Source organism: Culex pipiens, chromosome 1 (assembly GCF_016801865.2).
Source record: "Culex pipiens pallens isolate TS chromosome 1, TS_CPP_V2, whole genome shotgun sequence".
Classification (NCBI taxonomy): Eukaryota; Metazoa; Arthropoda; class Insecta; order Diptera; family Culicidae; genus Culex; species Culex pipiens.
In genome coordinates, this window is record NC_068937.1 from 25,070,280 (window position 1) to 25,090,314 (window position 20,035).

The 20,035-nt window shown below is 36.7% G+C and overlaps 1 protein-coding gene across 1 annotated transcript in view; it reads right to left on the minus strand.

Moving 5' to 3' along the window:
- LOC120414518 (uncharacterized) overlaps window positions 1-18,156 on the minus strand; it is a 233,335-nt gene extending 215,179 nt beyond the window's left edge. The window contains exon 1 of the mRNA XM_052706362.1: window positions 18,016-18,156. The gene's annotated coding sequence lies outside the window, so the exon portion shown is untranslated. The remainder of the gene's footprint in view (window positions 1-18,015) is intronic.
- Window positions 18,157-20,035: the final 1,879 nt, after the last annotated feature.

A 20,035-nucleotide genomic window follows, 5' to 3' on the forward strand; every position in this document is an offset into this window, starting at 1 on the left:
TCGCCGTGGAAAGCTGGCCCCTTGCCCGGGCTGCGCCTAGACCGCCGTAAGACCCGCTTGGACACCACAAGTTGTGCCGAGACGACGAGATCGAGAGTCAAGTGTTGGGTTCATTCATGCGTTGCCCTGCCCGGTCGGGCAACCTAAAAATGCAAATGGGCAAAATTCCTGACGTTCCTCGAACCGCGCCACGGTCGCCACCCCAAGTCCGGCCAAGTCAAGGCGCTTGTTGAAGTTTGTGGTTGAGCTTCGGAGCTCGGGGAGGGAGCGCTAACGGAGTGGATCCAATTTCATACCATTCGCTGAGCGCCGAACGAGTTGGGCAATTGTTTATCAAAAATACGCGACTCGGTGACCGCGCTGTCGCGCACCAAGGAATGTTTTTATTGTTGTAAACAAACGCATTATCGTCATAGCTCGGGGTTTGGGGACGTGAAGGCAATTTCTAATGAAAAAGTGGCTTGGCTTAGGAACTATATGCGGGAAATGGTTGATTTGGGCTACTTTCTATTGGGTTGCATGGAGGATTTTATGGGCATTATACATGGCCAATAAACGCAACAAAATTTGAAAGTAACTGATTTGATACGTTCTTAAAATATTTAAAAATCCATTCAGATTCCACGTGACATGTGGAAGTGTTGCCAGCAAATTTGTAAAATCGATTATCCAGATTTTTAGGCGAAGATGGCGTTACGATGCCGTGCACGCCCGAAATGTCAAACTCGCGCAGTGTTGCCAACATTAGAAAAAAATGTGGCTGTCATTCCATCGCCAGGTCCCTGCTAAGACTGCCAATTTAATGAAATCAAAACATTACCAACACTACTAAACACCTGGCTGCTGAATAGTGGTTCGCAAAACGGCCTCAACTTTGAACTGTCAAAGTGGAACCAATTTATTGTTCACCAAAAGTAGAGAGTATTGTCATCGATCATTAAAAACATGTTTTTTTTAAGAATGAAACATTTGTGGCTTTTGAGCACCTGGAGTTGAGGTCAAGAAATTTTTTTTTTAATTTATGGATTGAAGTTGTTTATGGAGTCGATGCAGCTGTATCCATCCAGAAGCTGTCTTAATCTTAATTTGATTCCGTTTGAAATCCTACTGGTTTAGTGAAAATCTGTTTGTTGGATAAGCTACACTAGAACTAGCGATGTTTTTTCGCTAGACCTGGAAGAGCTGTAGGATTTCAAAATCAACCAGGGAACATCGCAGAATGACACTCTCGCCGCAGTTTTTGTCATTTCGTCGCCATCGTGCTAACTTGTCGTACGTGCATTTTGGGCCAAATTGAGTAAAGAACGCCATTTTATGCAGCTCACAATGCCTCACCTTTTGACCTTCACAGATCCCCAAAATTCGATTTCAATCCTGAGATATTCACCAAAAACCGAAAAAACTCCGTGCATTTTTGTCACTTTACATATGAAAGTAGTTTCAATCTTGTCGTGCTATCTTGTCACTCCCTGAAAATCGACGTAAGTGCGACAATTGGCCAAAGGGATTTCAGGTCAGGATGCGTTTGACGCACGTACAAGTCAGACTACCGTAAACATTTGTAATCATAACTCGGGACTCCAGCAACCAAATACAACCAAACTTCGGGACAATGCACAGAATGGTCAACCAAACAAAACGTGTTTGTTATTGTTTACATTGCGTGCTCTAGTTTTTATTTTTTCAAGGTCAAACATTAAAATGCGTTTTTCTCGGAACGTCGAAATGGCGGGTGCGACATGATAGCACGACGACGCCGATTTGTAAGAGCATGAGCATGAGAGACCACCCATGGTTGTCCTTCTCCGTTGCTGAACAGGACCGTAATATCATATCAACACAACCGGTTATACGCTTCAACGATCAAATGATGTTTCCCTTATCAACAGCATGCATGAATGCGCTGAAAAGATAAAACATCATGATCATCAAAACTAGAGCCGTTGCTTATAGGAAACAGTCGTTGGCCACCAACGGCGCCCGCCATGTCAGTTTGTAGATCTCGAGGGGATGGGACGGGAATGTTAGTTAGCACAGGCTGCTACCAAGGGTGGGTTCTATACGATATCCACACCCCCGCGTGTGCCGGAAAACTACTTCTACTTGGGATTTTGTTAGTGGGAAAGGGTAATGGCCAGGATTCATCATAAAGGATGATGATGTGGCCCAATAATCAATGAATTTCGTTGAGTGATAGGGTGATGTATTATGTGTTCTCAAGGCAAACAATCGGATGATGCGGATGAGACTATTCCCGGTTATTTGGTGTTGAGTTTAGCATAAATGATTCAATCTTAGACAGCCGGCTGTGGAAAGATAGAATCATAATTATGTGTGATTAAAAGATGAAATATTATACTCAGCGTAACATATTCACGTAGAGTTGACCTGAGACTATTTATACTTTTAAATTATTATAAGATGAGCGACCAATTAACTATTGATGAGTTATGATGATATCTGAAGGACTTAAACGCATTGAAGCAATATTTTTCACCGTGCTTTACGAGCTATAATGCTTAAAGGTAATTTCGAGACGACAAACGACGCGAAAAAAACATGCGACCCGACGGACAGGCATCGCAAAATGGACTCTTTTTAGTAGAATTAACAGGTTATTTGAAACAAAACCACATCGACGAACTCAACCGGTGGCGTGATTTTATCACTCTAAGCCTGAAAAAAGACGCAAAACTCACGATCAATCCTGCAAAGCTACCACTATGCCCGGTTATCCGTAATCGATTCGATTCAGCCTTAGACAGCCGGCTGTGAAAAATCTGAATCACCGTTAAAATTTGCGAAATTTTAGAGCAAACGTTTTATGTGAAAGATCGCGAACCGAATCGAAACAACCGAAAGCTAGAATTAACCGAAATTTATAAAACTGTTTAAATTCAAACTCATTCATGAAAACAAAAATAAACGGATACACTCACGCGAACATTCTCAATTAAGCCGAAACATTCTAAATCATTGGTAATTTCAACATACTACGAAAAACCGTTCATAAATTTGTCAGCACCCAAAACATGGCACCGCTCCCCTAATCAAAAGTCATCTAGATAAGTTGTTCCGGCTCAATTTCATTCTCTCACCTACACACGCATACTCATTCGCACCTTAAAAAATGTTCTTATTGGAACTTGCTCACCCGCTTCTACCTGCTGCTGCTTCAATCGTCGATCCGGCCGCAAGTCTGCCGTCCGGGCGGAACGAAGACCTGGATCCAGCCGTCTGGAGCACTCCCGCGTTGAATCCTCTTCCACGACAAATCAATCCACTTTTCGCCAATTTTCGGACACACAGAAACATGTTTCAACGGCATCACGAACATCATTCGCTACTCTCTTTCTCTCTCTCATGCAGTCGGTGCTAGACGCTAAACTCACTACACACTCACACCAACCGGACCAAACCCGTCACACACACATTTATACCCCCTTCCGGAGGGCAGAACGCCACTGCAGGATGCTGTTGACTGCTCTTCTTGTGGAACAAATCAAGTGAAAAATCCAATTTTCACAACTTTTTCAGTAAATTTCACCTTTACCCGTAAAGCAATGATCACTCGCGACGACTCGACCACTTTAACAACCCGTTTCGTAAACCAAACACTATAAAAATCTAAAAAACAAACCGGTGCCACACGGCATGCGTCCAACTCGACCGCCATCTTCCAATCGATCCAGCACGACGACGCCGATTTGTAAAAAAGAAAAACATCTTCTAACCGATTCAAACTTGAAAACACACACAATTGTTCAGCAAAAAATACCAAAAACTAGCCATAATGAAATACAAACAACTGATTATAAAACTGCTCATTTACCAGTGTGAAAAAAAAGTCATGCTTGTGCTTGAACAGCGTTCTACTTTGTAGATGTAAACAAAGTGGGATCATTCGAAAATCACGTTACGCATTCGCTTTATTCATCACTAGGCTTAGTGATTTTTCACGCTCGAAAAGAGCAAATTTCACGGGGACCTCAATTTCAAAACACAAAATTTCACGCAAATTTCGCGGAACGTGAAAAATGTTAAAATAACTCTGAAAATATTTTGCTTAAATCACTGAAACTACTTTTTATGCTTTATTTTATATTATTCTTCAATAAACTAAAAAAATCTTCACTAAATTGTGAACGTGAAACAAAAAAAAACTCATAATTTTCAAAAAAGTTTCCACCTAGTTTATGGATGAGCTCTTTTTATATTTTAAAACTAAATGTAGGGCATGCGTTTAATCATTTATTGATCTACATTTTTGATATTCAACTAATAAAGCAAAAACGTTTTCGCTGATTTGCTCCTGTCTTAGCAGTTTAAATTTTATTGAATTTCATATCAAAGCAAGATTCAACAATCTTGTCCACCCAAAATGAGTGAAATAGTTTGAATTTTTTGCAACATTTAGCCCATTCAAAATATTTTATAATGATTTCATCTCTTCAAAAACAAAATTTTAAATCAATAAGCAAAAATAATATAATTTATAACAAAATCAAAATTTATATTTAAAATGAGTACAGCAAACAAAAAAAGGGGAATCATCCATCCAAATAATCAAATATCGTTAAAATTAAACAAAACTTATAGAAAAATCTGACGTGTTTTCAAAATGAGATTTCGAAGATAATAAATACTCTTCACTTAATTTTGGATAAAACAAAGCGTATTTCTTTTTTGAAATTTTAATTTTCAAACTAAATAGTAGTAAATTTTTTACTTAAGTGAAAAAATATTACAAAATTTTGTTAGTTCGCAAAATCTGATAAATTTAAACAATTCTTCAAATGGTTCATATCAAGCTTTTCAATTGAAAACTTATAAAATTTACTTAAAAAGTCTTTATAGTTGAAATATTGAAGTTGTTTGAAGAAAAAAATGATCTGAGAAAATTTATAAATATCAAGAATTTCACACTGTTCGCGGACTCAGGGTTGCGAATGAGCGAGCGAGCCAGAATCCGTGCTCGCTCATTCATGAGCATGAGGACTTAACAGGTAGCTCGTGCTCGCTCATGCTCAACGCATGCGCTCGCGCTCATAAGCAAATCAGGTAGATTTTTAGTATTGTTTATGAATCTGGCACAGGCCAATTGGATTGCCACTTTTGAGGATAATTTCATCGCGAAAAAGGGTCATGAACTCATCAAAGTTGCATTGGTAATTTAATTTTGGTTCACTTTCACGTGTCACTCTATTAACAACTTTTTTTTTATTAATCGAATTATTTCGACACAGTAAAAAGTGTTCATTTGGAAGTTGTAATTTTGTAAGGTTGAATATTACCTCTTGAATGTTATAATTTACTAATAGACTAATAGACTAATAGACTGAAAAAGTTGCATTACACCAGAAAAGTGGCAAAATTACACATATTCAGAAGTAAAATTACGCATTTTTCTAACATAAAAGGCGTACTTCCCAGATGTAATATTTCTATGGTTTTTTTTTACTGTATACAGATCTTAATGTAACACTTTAACTCCTTAACTCTGACTCCAAAACAAGTTTCAAAACAAAAAATATGACAAATAACTTCATCCAATATTATTAAGATTAGCCTATTCAAGCCTCCATTGAAAAAAAATAACCTCGAAGCTCTGCTGAAAAAAAAGTTATTATCGTTTACTAGTTACAGGTAAAAATATACCGCTCATTTTGCTCAATGAGCAAAAACGAGCGCGAGCGCGAGCAATGAGCATTTTCGCTCATTAAATAAATGAGCAAACACGAGCACGAGCAAACGTGAGCTAGCTCGCGTCGCGCTCCTCCTCACGAATGAGCGAAAAATGCTCGCTCATGAGCGGATGAGCGCTCAAAATCGCAACACTGCCGACGGTCATCAAATTTCACTAATCCTATATTAGTAATTGAACAAGGGTATTTTCACTCGCTTAATTCTATAGTAGATCTTTGAATTATTTTTATTCCTGTTTGAGTTTGATAAAATATTTAAAACAAATCGTTACAGTTTCACACAAACATAAAATTTCACGGGATTTCGCGGAAAAGACAAATTTCGTGGATTTCACGCTGTCCGCGGAATCGTGAAATTTCACTAACCCTATATCACCCAGCTAAACACCAGAAAATTTCGACAGGGGCTACTCACAAATACTAACGCATGGGCTAGTTTCAGACAGGGGCTACTCACGAGTACGGCTAGTAAAATTTTGGTGAAGGACGAGTCTACTGTCACTTTGTGCTGGCACCAACCCCTTTGGCCATGACACTTTTTTGTTTGTAAAGTTGGTACCACTACGTTATTTTGACATTTCGGGCGTGCACCATTCGTAACGTCATCTTCGCTTAAAAATCTGGATGGCAAAATTTACTTTTACGGATTTCATTTTTTTGTTTAAAGTTAAACCAAAATAGATTGCAAATTGTTTGTTTATCAAAAAAACGCAATACTTTTCCTGACATTCTTGAACGAAGAACCGGTCTACATTTCATCGCCAAAAATAACTGTTCGGAAAAGAACTTTTTGCAATTCCGTCGTGAAACTACTTACTTTTCGTGTCATTCTTGAACGACGAAATAGCCTACTTTTCTGTACCAAAAATAACAGAATCGAATAGCAACACTTTTCAAAATAAATGTTGAACTTTTCAGCACTTGTTTCGAAAAGTTACACTTTTCAACATTTTTGATTTAAACGATTTATTGACAAAATACATGAAAATTTGACATAAAATTTCACTCAATGTGTGTTTTTTGGAATTGCAAAAAATGTTGTATGGAACTCGTTGCAAAACTTGATTTTTCAGCACTCTTCGTATTTATCCAACTCGGTGAACCTCGTTGGATAAATGTACGACTCGTGCTGAAAAAATCCTCTTTTTGCAACTTGTTGCATAAACTACTATTTCAGCATCCATTTCAGTGCTGGAGAGTTCACTTTTTCGATACTGTGTTGAAGTTTGACACTAATCGTGACAGCAAAAACCATTCTAGCAAGGAAATCAAACGTTTCACTGAATAAAATCAACTTCAAACGGTGTTTTCCGGAATTGCAAAACATGACTTTGAAAGGTTGAAATTTGAGAAAAGATGCACTATTTTGGTTGTTATGTGTCTGTTTTATTTGAAACCCATCAAAAACATCCAAATATTGTGCAGTAACAAGGCTAAAACAGTTGTCTCAATTCGCCCCATGTGTGCCGATTCACCCCGTAAGACGGTACTTAAATTTTACCAAAATGGGGACACTGAACTCGAATTTAATGTCAAAAGTAAGGAAATAAAAAATAAGAATATTTTTTTAATTATCCGAAATGCCACAGCCACTTTCAGCTAACCTAAACTTCTCTTAATCAAGGCATCCGATAATCGAGTCTGGACTGTATATAAAATTTAGGACACATTTGGGCATAAAAATGGATGGATAAAGTCTGGAGTTTTTTTGAAAAGGTCCAAAAAACCAAATTTTTAGCTTTTGCTTTTTAGGTGTTTTTGAAACCGCCTTAAGTCAGGGGTATTAAAAAACACCCAAAAAGCAAATACTGAAAATTTGGTTTATTGGACCTTTTAAAAAAAACTCCAGAAGTGTCCTAAAAATCGAACAACTTAACTTAATATCGATCTGCGAAGGTATAGAACTGCTCTAAGTTATAACAAATAAAACAAAACTAAAGCAAAAAAATAAAAAATCAATTTTCGTTTCATATGTCACGTTTGAAAAAAAAAAAAAGCTAAAAAAATATGGAACAAAATCAACAATATCACTTGAGGCGTTTGTCATTGTTGTGCCGGCGAACAATGCGCCAAACACCTTCCTCTTTGTCAGACATTGTCGGACGCGATTGTTTACAAACTCGCGTGACGCGCTCGTTGACAATCGATCCGGCAAACGTCAAATCAATCAACGCGTGCGCGCTCGGAACAACGCGATCGATTGTTCTCGTACGGCGAGTTGTCGAACTTCAATTAACATTCCGTCGAGGGCTTTGCTTTGCGTTGCTTTTGTCTTGGGGTGCGTTTGTCACACCATCACAAGTCTTTTGAACGATACGTCAATGCTCGTCGCTATCGCGGTCGACGACGTTGCGTTTTTCCAGCCAAGATGAAGATCCCAGTCTTCAGTGGAATGTTAATTGTTTTCGGCAATTAGATTTTGGTTTGATTTTTCGTGACGCTGGTTTTTTTTTAATTTATTTTGTTTAGTTGCGTTCTCAAATTTTTGGTTATGTCGACAGAGATTTAAAAAAAATCACATTGAAAATTATTTAAAGTATTTTTCTATTTTACATGTTTCTCGAAAAACAAAAAAAAACACATTTTTCAAAACTATTAAAAATTGATTTTTCAAAAACATTATTTTAAAACTAAGTCGAAATCTAATTAGTCAAATTATGAGGAATTATATACTTTTAAATTTTGTTTGTAAAACTCTACAGAATTTAAGGTACACACTCAGATTTCAGTTGAAAAATCGGTAAAGTTTATATCGGTAAACCATCTGTTGTCAGTTCCCTTTGAATTAATTCTCGGAACGTGAGAAACAATGCGAAATATTTTGCAACCCCGTTTTGCTTCGTGCGTGTCATTTGTAAACAAAACAAAGAGCACGTTCATAACATATTGTTATTAAATGTCATTTCTTAGACCTTTTCCAATATGGCTACCTCACAGTTATCTTAGGTCATAAAATTCATTCAACTAGACTCTTCTCGCCTCCAAACCGTCCATCATCCAACCGTAGGAGTGTTTGCCCCCAAAAATAACTTCGAAAAGTAGCTAATAAATACGCGCACAGTCCGGCCCACCTACCGCACCTCGATAAGGCCACTTTTAATGACCCAATGTCCAAATTTTGACCACTCAACCGGCGGCGGCGCTTCGCGGGGGTGACATAACCTCAAAATAGGAAAAAAAAACTCCGCGCACCAATTCATAACACGCAAAAATGGCTAGGAAACGGCGTTCATATCGGTTCGAGATTGAACACTTTTCCCCGCCGCCGCGTGGTGTATGTTATATTAGCGATGTTTACACGCCGCTTCGCGGCGGCACACGCACGCAAGAAACGCGTTTATGGCGCGATGAGTTCGGAACAGTTCCGCCTACTACGACCGATTTGCATACTACGTTGGTGAAAACGGTTTCGAAAGGGGGCGATTAGTGTGGTTATCTTGGTTTACTTTGTCAAATTTGACATTTGATGGCCCATGCAGCAACGCTTTTGGCGAGAAATCAAAATTTGACTAGTTGTTAGAAGCGTTTAACGCACAAACTTGTAGCGTCGTAGCAAAAAAAGGCACTAAATGGGCACTAAATACTGTCAGCATGACAGACGAACAAAGGTGCAACGCACCTCACGCCTACTCGGTCTTCTTTACAATGTGTGACGCGATCTCTGGCGAAAAGAAATGCTCCAAATCACTTGAGGCGTTTGTCATTGTTGTGCCGGCGAACAATGCGCCAAACACCTTCCTCTTTGTCAGACATTGTCGGACGCGATTGTTTACAAACTCGCGTGACGCGCTCGTTGACAATCGATCCGGCAAACGTCAAATCAATCAACGCGTGCGCGCTCGGAACAACGCGATCGATTGTTCTCGTACGGCGAGTTGTCGAACTTCAATTAACATTCCGTCGAGGGCTTTGCTTTGCGTTGCTTTTGTCTTGGGGTGCGTTTGTCACACCATCACAAGTCTTTTGAACGATACGTCAATGCTCGTCGCTATCGCGGTCGACGACGTTGCGTTTTTCCAGCCAAGATGAAGATCCCAGTCTTCAGTGGAATGTTAATTGTTTTCGGCAATTAGATTTTGGTTTGATTTTTCGTGACGCTGGTTTTTTTTTAATTTATTTTGTTTAGTTGCGTTCTCAAATTTTTGGTTATGTCGACAGAGATTTAAAAAAAATCACATTGAAAATTATTTAAAGTATTTTTCTATTTTACATGTTTCTCGAAAAACAAAAAAAAACACATTTTTCAAAACTATTAAAAATTGATTTTTCAAAAACATTATTTTAAAACTAAGTCGAAATCTAATTAGTCAAATTATGAGGAATTATATACTTTTAAATTTTGTTTGTAAAACTCTACAGAATTTAAGGTACACACTCAGATTTCAGTTGAAAAATCGGTAAAGTTTATATCGGTAAACCATCTGTCAAAATGAACAAAATTTTACCGAATTTCGATTGTACGATGAACAAAAATTAACTTCATTACCGAATTTCGGTAACTTTTTACCGAATTCAGTAATCTTCGATTTACCGCCTGTTCAGCAGTTGAAAATTCGGTAAAATTTACCGAATTCGGTAAAAAATCTAAATATGTAGGTACTGGCATCTTAACCCAAATTTTTGTTTGAAATTGTTATGAAACCTTTTGATTTTATGACGGAATGACGTACCGCCATTTTTACGATTTTGTACTTTAAATTGCTGACTTAGAAACTAACAAGTATTCTTAGTGTAAAAATTCCGAAGAATCCGACCATGCAGTCCGTTTTTCAATTTTAACGTGAATGGTTTGATTGATTAATTCTTAGAGTGACTTGAACACTTCTTTAATAAGCTCAATATGATTCCATGCCATTTCCTATGTATTTAATAAGATTTTTTTTCTATTTTGCAAATAACATTTTCAGTCTATCAATGACAACCCAGTTTCCGAAACCACTTTGTTAAAAAAGGTTTTAATTTAAGGTAGAAATTAATTTGTAATTTGTAAATTTAATCTGAATAAAGATTTATTGTCTTTCAAGCATTGAAACACTTTTGAATTGCAAGAAGACTTTAGAACTTTTGTAAGGAATCACTCTTCGAAAAAATATTGAACACGAATGCCATTAAGCATTTCCATCAGTCTTTTTCGCGTTTTCCAAACATGAAATGCAAAGCATCTCTCCCTCCCAACAACTCGTTTTCACACCAATTTCCCAATTTGGGATGTCAATCCATGTTTTCCCACAATTAGGGCTTCGCGCACCAAATCACGACTTTCTGCGCGCGCCCAATTTAAGAACAATTTTCTCGTACAGTTCTTGAAAACCCGTCTCGGTTGTCCCCCGAGGGCCTCCATTCCCACCCAAAAAAAAAGGTTCAAGTCAAGGGCGCGAACCTCGAACCACTCGACGCACGATAAAGTCTCAAGTTCTTGACTTTTTCCGTGTGTGATGTGTGCTGTGTGATTGAATCGGCCGGGGAAAACGACGGTTTTCCCATGTCCAATGTTCTTGGACGGGGTCGCTGTCACGCGTGCGGAAGACCAACCAAACCAACAATGGATGCTTGCTTTGGGTCCCAAGCTCTTCAACTCTTCAGCTTCGGAGCTGAGATTTTCTTGGCCCTCGGTGACCCCCACATGGATGGAGGGGTAAATTAATTGGTGATAACATTTTACAGCGATTTCAAGAATCATGATTTTGATTGTTTGTTTTTTTTTTCTTTTTCTATACTTTTCAAAGACGTGACAGCTTCTGGTGTAAAGCTAGAGACTAGTTGGAATGACTTGAGTTTTCCACTAGACCTCAAGGTATCTTACTAGAGAAAATTTATTGTAATGAGATGAAGTTTACTGAATTCAAGTAGTTTTGATAGTATCAGGGCAGAGACAAATTTTGTTTCATTGTTGATGTATTTATTGCTTAAAAAACACAAACTTCATTGGAGACAGATTTTGAATTTTGGGACCACAGATCAGAAAAGACTTATACATTTAAGGTGAAATGGAAAGGCAATCACGGTGCTCAAAATACCGTTATTATGAAAAAAAAATGCAATCCGAGATTTTAGGGTCTATCGATTCCTTTCACCATAGCGCATCTCTGTGCAAAAAATAAAAACATTCGCTGATGTAGTTTACGAGATACAGCCCTTTTAAGATGTTACATCCGATTTTTAATAAGAAAACCAAAACAATCAATACAATTTCAGCACTTTAAAGAATATGCAATTCGAGATAATTATGCCATTTGCCTCTGATGACTGATGACCTTCTGAAACTTGGCCCACAGATACTTGACAGTCATATGAAGCAAAAAACTTCATTATCTCGAAATGCATATTCTTTGAAATGCTACAATTGTATTGATTCTTTTGGTTTTCTTATTGAAAATCGGATGCAACATCTTAAAAGGGCTGTATCTCGAAAACTACATCAGCGAATGTTTTTTTATATTGTTTGCACAGAGATGCGCTATGGTGTAAGGAATCGATAGACCCCAACATCTCAAATTTTTTTTCGTAATAACGGTATTTTGAGCACCGTGGCAATACCATTATGACACCACGACTCGAGTTTTTGGAAGCACTTTTAAGAAAAATGCCGTAATTTACAAAGTTCTGAACAGAATTTGTCCAAGAACTGGGGTCCCATTTCACCTTAAGTCTTTAAAAAATTAGAATGCACTGAAATTAAGAGGCAATTAAGAGTTATATTTTCGTCCACAACGGCATAGTCCATTTAAAGCTAAATCTGGAGTTTTTTTTTTTTTTTTGAAAGTCCAATAAACCAAATTTTCAGATTTTGCTTCTTGGGTGTTTTTTAATACCCCTGACTCGAGGCGGTTTCAAAAACACCCAAAAAGCAAAAACTGGAAATTTTGTTTATTGGACCTTTTCAAAAAAACTCCAGAAATACATTTTATATGACCACAAATAGTTAAAAATGTTTAAATAGTAATAATTTCTTCTTTAATGACAAACTTTTTTGACAACCTTACTTAGATTTTGTATAACATCAGTTGTATTCTTTTCATACAAAAATGTTTCAGTTCGATTTGAACACAGAAAAAACTATCAAATCTTGAAACAAATATCCTAAATTTTTAGCAAAGCTTTTTGTTTAAAATATAAATTGATGATGGAAAACCGTAAATTTAACAAAACAAATATAAAATGATAGGGTACGTTACCCATTAGTGGACCCCTTTCCTACAGTGGACCCTCTGAAGGGTTTTTGATGAAAAATTCAATAAAACCACAATTTCAAGCGTGTTGTTGTCTACAAATCTTTTATTTGGCATGTTCAGCATTTTTTAAATCAATGTTGACTGATATTGAATTGTCCTTTTTACCAAAATAAGTGTTTTGAGTTCGACATCAGAAATCAGCCATGGCCACTAGCATTTTCACAACAAAAGTGCATTTATATTTTATGATTGAATTAACTGCCCAATCATTTTTTGACTGATTATTTAACTTCAGCAAGTTGAAATAATGTAAGTTAAATGAACTTTACTAAAATAAAGCGAAGAACTGCTCATTTTCGAGCAAAAATTAGGGAGGTCGAATATAAGACAACGAAAATCCAAACTTTTCCAAAAGTGGACCCCTGTTAATTTAACCTTCAAAAATGAAGAAAACTAGCAAAAGTTTCTCTTAAACATACAATAAATGCTTGTTGTTATCAACATAAACGTATATTTTTTTCAATTATGAGAATATATTTTGCTGTTTTGCCTTCCTCACCTTACTGAGGAAAGGCTATAAAATCACTCGAAAAATGAACTTCTTAATTTGACCTCGTAGACCCACCTTCACGTATACCTATCGACTCAGAATCAAATTCTGAGCAAATGTGTGTGTGTGTGTGTGTGTGTGTGTGTGTGTGTGTGTGTGTGTGTGTGTGTGTGTGTGTGTGTGTGTGTGTGTGTGTGTGTGTGTGTGTGTGTGTGTGTGTGTGTGTGTGTGTGTGTGTGTGTGTGTGTGTGTGTGTGTGTGTGTGTGTGTGTGTGTGTGTGTGTGTGTGTGTGTGTGTGTGTGTGTTGTGGGTCTGTGCACCAAAAAATATGCACTCAAATATCTTAGCACTGCCTTAATCGAATTGGACCACTTTGGTCTCATTCGATTCGTCTTGGGGTCCCATAAGTCCCTATTGAAAATTATGAAGTTTAGTAAAGTACTTCAAAAGTTATGCTAAAAAAACGATTTTGGCGTATGTCCGGAAGATTGTAAAAAGGGTGGTTTTTGTAAGAAACCCTGTCATGTTATACATTTTCTGAAAGGTATTAAAAAGAACTTTCCAATGAGCCCAAAACATTGAAGATCTGATAACCCTATCAAAAGTTATTAGCACTTAAGTGTTATTTATACACTTTTTGGAGGCCGGATCTCAGATATTTCAATGAAAATGATGTCCGGGTCCATCATGCGACCCATCGTTAGTTAGATAATCGAAAGACCTTTCAAATGAGCCTAAAACATCAAGGATCTGACAACCCTATTAAAAGTTATTGGCACTTAAGTGTTATTTATATACTATTTAGAGGTTTGATTTCAGATATTGTGATAAAAATATTGTCTGAATCTTCCATGCGAACTATCGTTGGATAGGTTATTTTATTAGACCTTGCCGATGAGCCAGAAATATTGATGGTCTGCGAACCATATCAAAAGAAATGAGTAATAAAGTTGATTCCTTAAACATGTTAAGGGGAAATGTTGCTATTTTTACTGAATGTATTGACTTTATGAATATGAGGAAGGCACCAACCACCTAAAGGTGGATTAAGTAACGTTTTTATGTTAAAAGTACCAAAAATGCTGATGCCGTAAGAATTTATAATTAATCAAAATTATAGTTAATTGTACTTAACTGAAGCATCATAATTGCAGTTTGAAATAATATTTTATAATAATAAATCAAGAACAAAACATTTTTTTAAAATAAACATGCGTGGGTTTAACAGCAACTGTAAACAAATCTATTGTTTAGTTTCGGTCAACCATTTAGGTAACCATTTAGAAAAAATGTGCATCAAAATTACTTTTTTTATTGTTTTGCCTTCCTCACCTCAATGAGGAAAGGCTATAAAATCACTCGAAAAATGAACTTCTTTATAAGACCTCGTAGACCCACCTTCACGTATACCTATCGACTCAGAATCAAATTCTGTACAAATGTCTGTGCGTGTGTCTGGATGTGAGTCCGTGCACCGAAAAATGTGCACTCGATTATCTCCGGATTGGCTGAACCGATTTCGACCGTTTTGGTCTCATTCGATCCATCTTGGGGTCCACAAGACCCTAGTTAATATTTTGAAGTTTAGTAAAGTACTTCAAAAGTTATGCTAAAAAAACGATTTCGAATAAAGTCCGGAAGATTGTAAAAAGGGTGGTTTTTGTAAGAAAACCCGTCATGCTATACGTTTTTTAAAAGGTATTCAAAAGACCTTTCCAACGAGCCCAAAACGTTGAAGATCTGACAATCCTATCAAAAGTTATGAGCACTTAAGTGTTATTTTTGCACTTTTTGGAGGCCGGATCTCAAATAATTTGATGAAAACGTTGTCCGGATCCACCATGCGACCTGTCTTTGTATAGGTAATCAAAAGACCTTTCCAATGAGCCTAATATGTTCAAGATCTGACAACCCTATCAAAAGTTATTACCACTTAAGTGTTATTTATACACTTTTTTAGGCCGGATCTCAGATATTTTGATAAAAATAAGTCTTATTTATACTCTTTTTTGAGGCTCTGTTGTGTAACTTTATGCATGTAAGGAAGGCACCACCCACCTAAAGGTGGATTAAGCAACGTTTTTATGTTTACAGTGGGTTTTGAAACGTTTTCTCTGATCTTTTTCGGAAATAAATGTGTTTTAATATCTGTTAGGTTTTTTTGTTGTTAAAAGCTAAATTTGTTAACAAAACATATTTGTTTATGATGAAAAGTGAGCAAAATCCATCTTTTATTTATTATATCTATCATTAGACCTACACCATGCATCAAAACATCAAGTATCGGTTAATTTTGGTATAAAAATTACAGTTTGCCTATAGTGGACCCGGGTCCACAAACGGATTATGGACCCGGGTCCACTATAGGAAAAGGGGGTCCATAACAAACAAAAAAAAATCAAATGGCTATTTTTCTGCTCAAAAACAAATAAACTGATGAAACAAATAGTCAAAATTGTTCAAAAGACTACAGTTTTCATTGTTTTGTACAAAGGGTTATGAAAAAGTGCTTAAAATATTAAAAATTTGTGAAAAATGTGCTTCGGCTCTACTAGGGGGTCCACTAATGGTTAAAATACCCTATTGATATAAAAACCATTTAAACCGAACAGCACAAATATATGCGTCATTCATTTTTTTTTCCAGGTACATTCCAGACTCGATTATCTGAAGTTTCGTTTATCTGGAAAATCGATTACGGGGGGCAAAAAAATTGAAATAACAAGCCATTGTCTCAACATTTGAATGAAAAAAGATTTTTAAAACGCATTTTATACTGGATCAGTTTTTTTTTGCAATCATTAGTTTTCAAAAGATCAAAGATTTGACGAAAACAAAACTGTTAGCGAAAAAAAAACTTTTTGCATTTCTGTACACAACTTGGTACATTTTTTTTTATTTCAGAAGACTTTTTAATAATTTCAAACATGCTAAAAATGATTTTTTGCACAGGAGAATTGATTTCAGCTGACTGCACTAAAGTTTCCTTTAAAATTTCGAAATTTCTGAAGCTCTTTAAAAATTTTGAAGTTCTTTGAAAATTTTTGAAGTTTGTTAGTAACGAGAAAAGTTTTTTTATTCATTGAGCTTTATTAGAAAATCAGCTGATTCCTCGATTATTTATTGTTGTTAGTCATTGATTTAGAAGTTTGTCTGATTTTGAGCTTTCACCGGCTCAGTTATCGAGTAGTCCAATAAAACAAAGTCCAGTTTGCGAAAAAGAATTGTCTGGATCTCTGGATTACATATTAGTTTGATTGTATGCATTGAGTCTTAATTGAGGTGTAGTAAATCGCAATTTTGCAATGTATTTTAAAAGTTTTTGTTGACAACAAACAACAAGTTGATAGAAGAAAAAAGTCGTTTGAAATTCTCAAGTTAACGGTACACATCAACCATAGCTTTTGCACCCAGATTTCTGTTACAGACATTTTAGCATCTTCAAAACTACGGGAACTATCGTTATGAATTTTATTCATCCCCAAAATGATCTTCAAAATTATTTACAACAAAGTTTGGCTATTTTTACAATCAGATTCTTGCAGGATTGGGTCCGTAAGTTTGACAAATTTGGAATAAGAAGACAACAACTTCCTTGAATAAGCAAATTTGTATTTTCTTCAAATAAATTACTAAAGAAAGTTATCAGAATTCAACATCTCTTCCAATTTGTAGAAGATTCTTACAAAGTACAAACTTAATATATGTAGACTTTTTTTGATTAGGTCCTATATACAAATGTAAACATTGAGTGGGTAAGCGGGATGCTTACTCCGTAGGACATTGCCATAAGGTGTGAAAGGGATACAATCAATGTTTACATTTGATAATAGCACCTAATATTAAAAAGTCCAGACATTTTCTTGAAAGCTTTAAAATAGTAGTTTATGCAACAAGTTGCAAAAAAAGGGTTTTTTCAGCACGAGTCGTACATTTATCTAACGAGGTTCACCGAGTTGGATAAATACGAAGAGTGCTGAAAAAATCATGTTTTACAACGAGTTCCATACAACATTTTTTGCAATTCCAAAAAACACACACTGAGTGAAATTTTATGTCAAACTTTCATGTATTTTGTCAAAAAATCGTTTAAATCAAAAAAATGTTGAAAAGTGTTACTTTTCAAAACAAGTGCTGAAAAGTTCAACTTTTCAGCACCCATTTGAGTGCTGAAAAGTAGAACTTTTCAGCATTTATTTTGAAAAGTGTTGCTATTCGATTCTGTTATTTTTGGTACAGAAAAGTAGGCTATTTCGTCGTTCAAGAATGACCGGAAAAGTAAGTAGTTTCACGACGAAATTGCAAAATAGTAGTTCCATACATATTTTTAGCTGTGTAGTTTGTTAAGGTGTACGGATATTTTTTTTTTTTTTTTACTTAGCTTTGAACTATTTTCAGTTAAATTTCTGAGTTTATTCTGTCTTTTTTAACCCAACAGATTTGCATTTGACAAAATGATCTACGCAAAATTTAACTGATGAGTTGATTGTGTTTATGCTATGAACACATAGTGTTTTGCTGAAAACTACAAGAAAATTTATCATCTTTCCTAGTTTATAATAAAGAGAAACGGAAACTTCGACTTACGTAGTAAAAAATATCTGTAAATCTGCTGCTGCCAATCTGGATGCTGTCTAATTCCGATGCCTACAATTACAGTTGATGATGTCCAAAACCATTCGCTCTCGAAACCAACTTCCCAAATCAGCTTTCCAAACTTAGTATAGCTCCAATCTTCCTTCAAAAATCACACGTCCACCATCCAAAATAACATTCAACATTCAGCAGTTATCACCGCAAACACACATTGGATATCTCGACGGCGGCATCGACAATTTTTCTCCACCTACACTCGCAATTTCAAATCACATTGGATCATCATTCGCTCATTCACTGCTGCTGCTGTTTTCTCCGCCAATTTTCAGCCACCAAAATTACACCCAAATTTTGCTTGAATAACACACACAGGTCTTCGAGAAAAAAAAACTTTCAAAATTCAACTTTTTCTCGGTGAGCAATTAAACGCTACTTTTGTTGTGTTGTGTTGTCTCTTTGGATTCACTTCTTCTCTTTCACCAAGTGCATCTTCATCAACCAACTCAACTCGACGTAGATTCCTCTAGCGGGTGTTACACGCCGAGGTTACCACGTAATGACCACCCCACAGAGACGCTGCTTCTTCTTCTTCTTCTTCACCTCATCTCAGCTCAAGTTTCCGTGCAGCAGCCTCTTCATCAACGCGCAGAGATTTCTTCACTTGATCACCACCTTGATCGCTCACCAACACAAACTAAACAGTAGATGCTGGAGAATCAAGTTCCAACTGGAAAAAGCTTCCCGGCCGGTCGGCTCGACGACGACACGATACCTTCAGGTGCAGCGGATCCCTTTTTGCTAGGAAACAACTTGAACGAATACGGCGCGACGAACTCTCTCCCGCACACGGAACCAACTCGCGCAAAGAAACCGAACCTCAACCACGGACCCCGCGACCTGCAACGTGACTCGCAAAGGCACCAGCGAGAAATGATGAGCAACAGAAACGGTGGAGTCAGCGCAGGCAACCAACCAACCAACCAACAACATACGAAGGAAACTGAGCATCAAACTTTGACGAGAGAGAGAGAGAGAGGAGAGAGAACTTGCGCGTGAGCTTGACGAAGAAACGTTGGCCGGCAGTGCGAAACTCGTTTTCTGGTGTTCCTCCAATGGATCGTTTGTAGCAAAAGAAAAATACCTCTACACACCGAACTGCTGGACGACCACCAAGGCGAACGCTCGAAAGAAACACGACAGAAGAGCGTTTCAGCACAATTTCTTGTTTCTTGTACACCGTCGACGTGCCTTACGAGTTGCGTTTCTATGGGGGCTAGATCTTAAAATGCTGAATTGAGTTAGACTTTGTTCAGCAGTTTCTCAAATTGAAAATAACCATTTAAAGAAGGCTAATTAAAAAATTAGGGACATTTAAAACAAAAATGTACAAACCATTTGTTTTGAGAAAAACAATTTGAAATAATAAGCATCATTTTTAATTCCCTTTACGTTCGATTACAGCTTCTAAACAGCTTCTTCGACCTATAGACAAATCCAACGAAAGCTCAACGCTGCTTTTTGATGGTGAGAGATCCCATACTAAATGTCTCGATTTTCATACTTCCTGCTAAAATTCCTGCTAAACCGAATGGTTTCTATCTCGATTGCAAATTTTTTGAACAGTTTTCATTGTAATAACATTCTAGACACATTTTGTACATCTAATCAATTAATACTTTTATCATAAATAATCATTTTATTGCTTAAAAATTTAGTTTTCCTGAGCTCCCATATTCAAATACATCACGGGTATGAATCTTCAAGCAATTTCAGTATAGCGACTTGTATCAGAAGAAAGAGAGGCATTTTCGCTAGTTCTCACTGTTCTGTGTTCTGTGTTCTGCGTGCACCTCCGCAAATATCGACCACACATCTAACACAAAGCACCACCAAGAGGCAAAAGGTAGTTACGAATATTGTTGGCACTTTTGTTAAAAAATATGCGGTTTTACAAAAACAAATAACAAAACCAACTTTTAAGTGTAGTTCGACTATCAAACTTATAATTCGA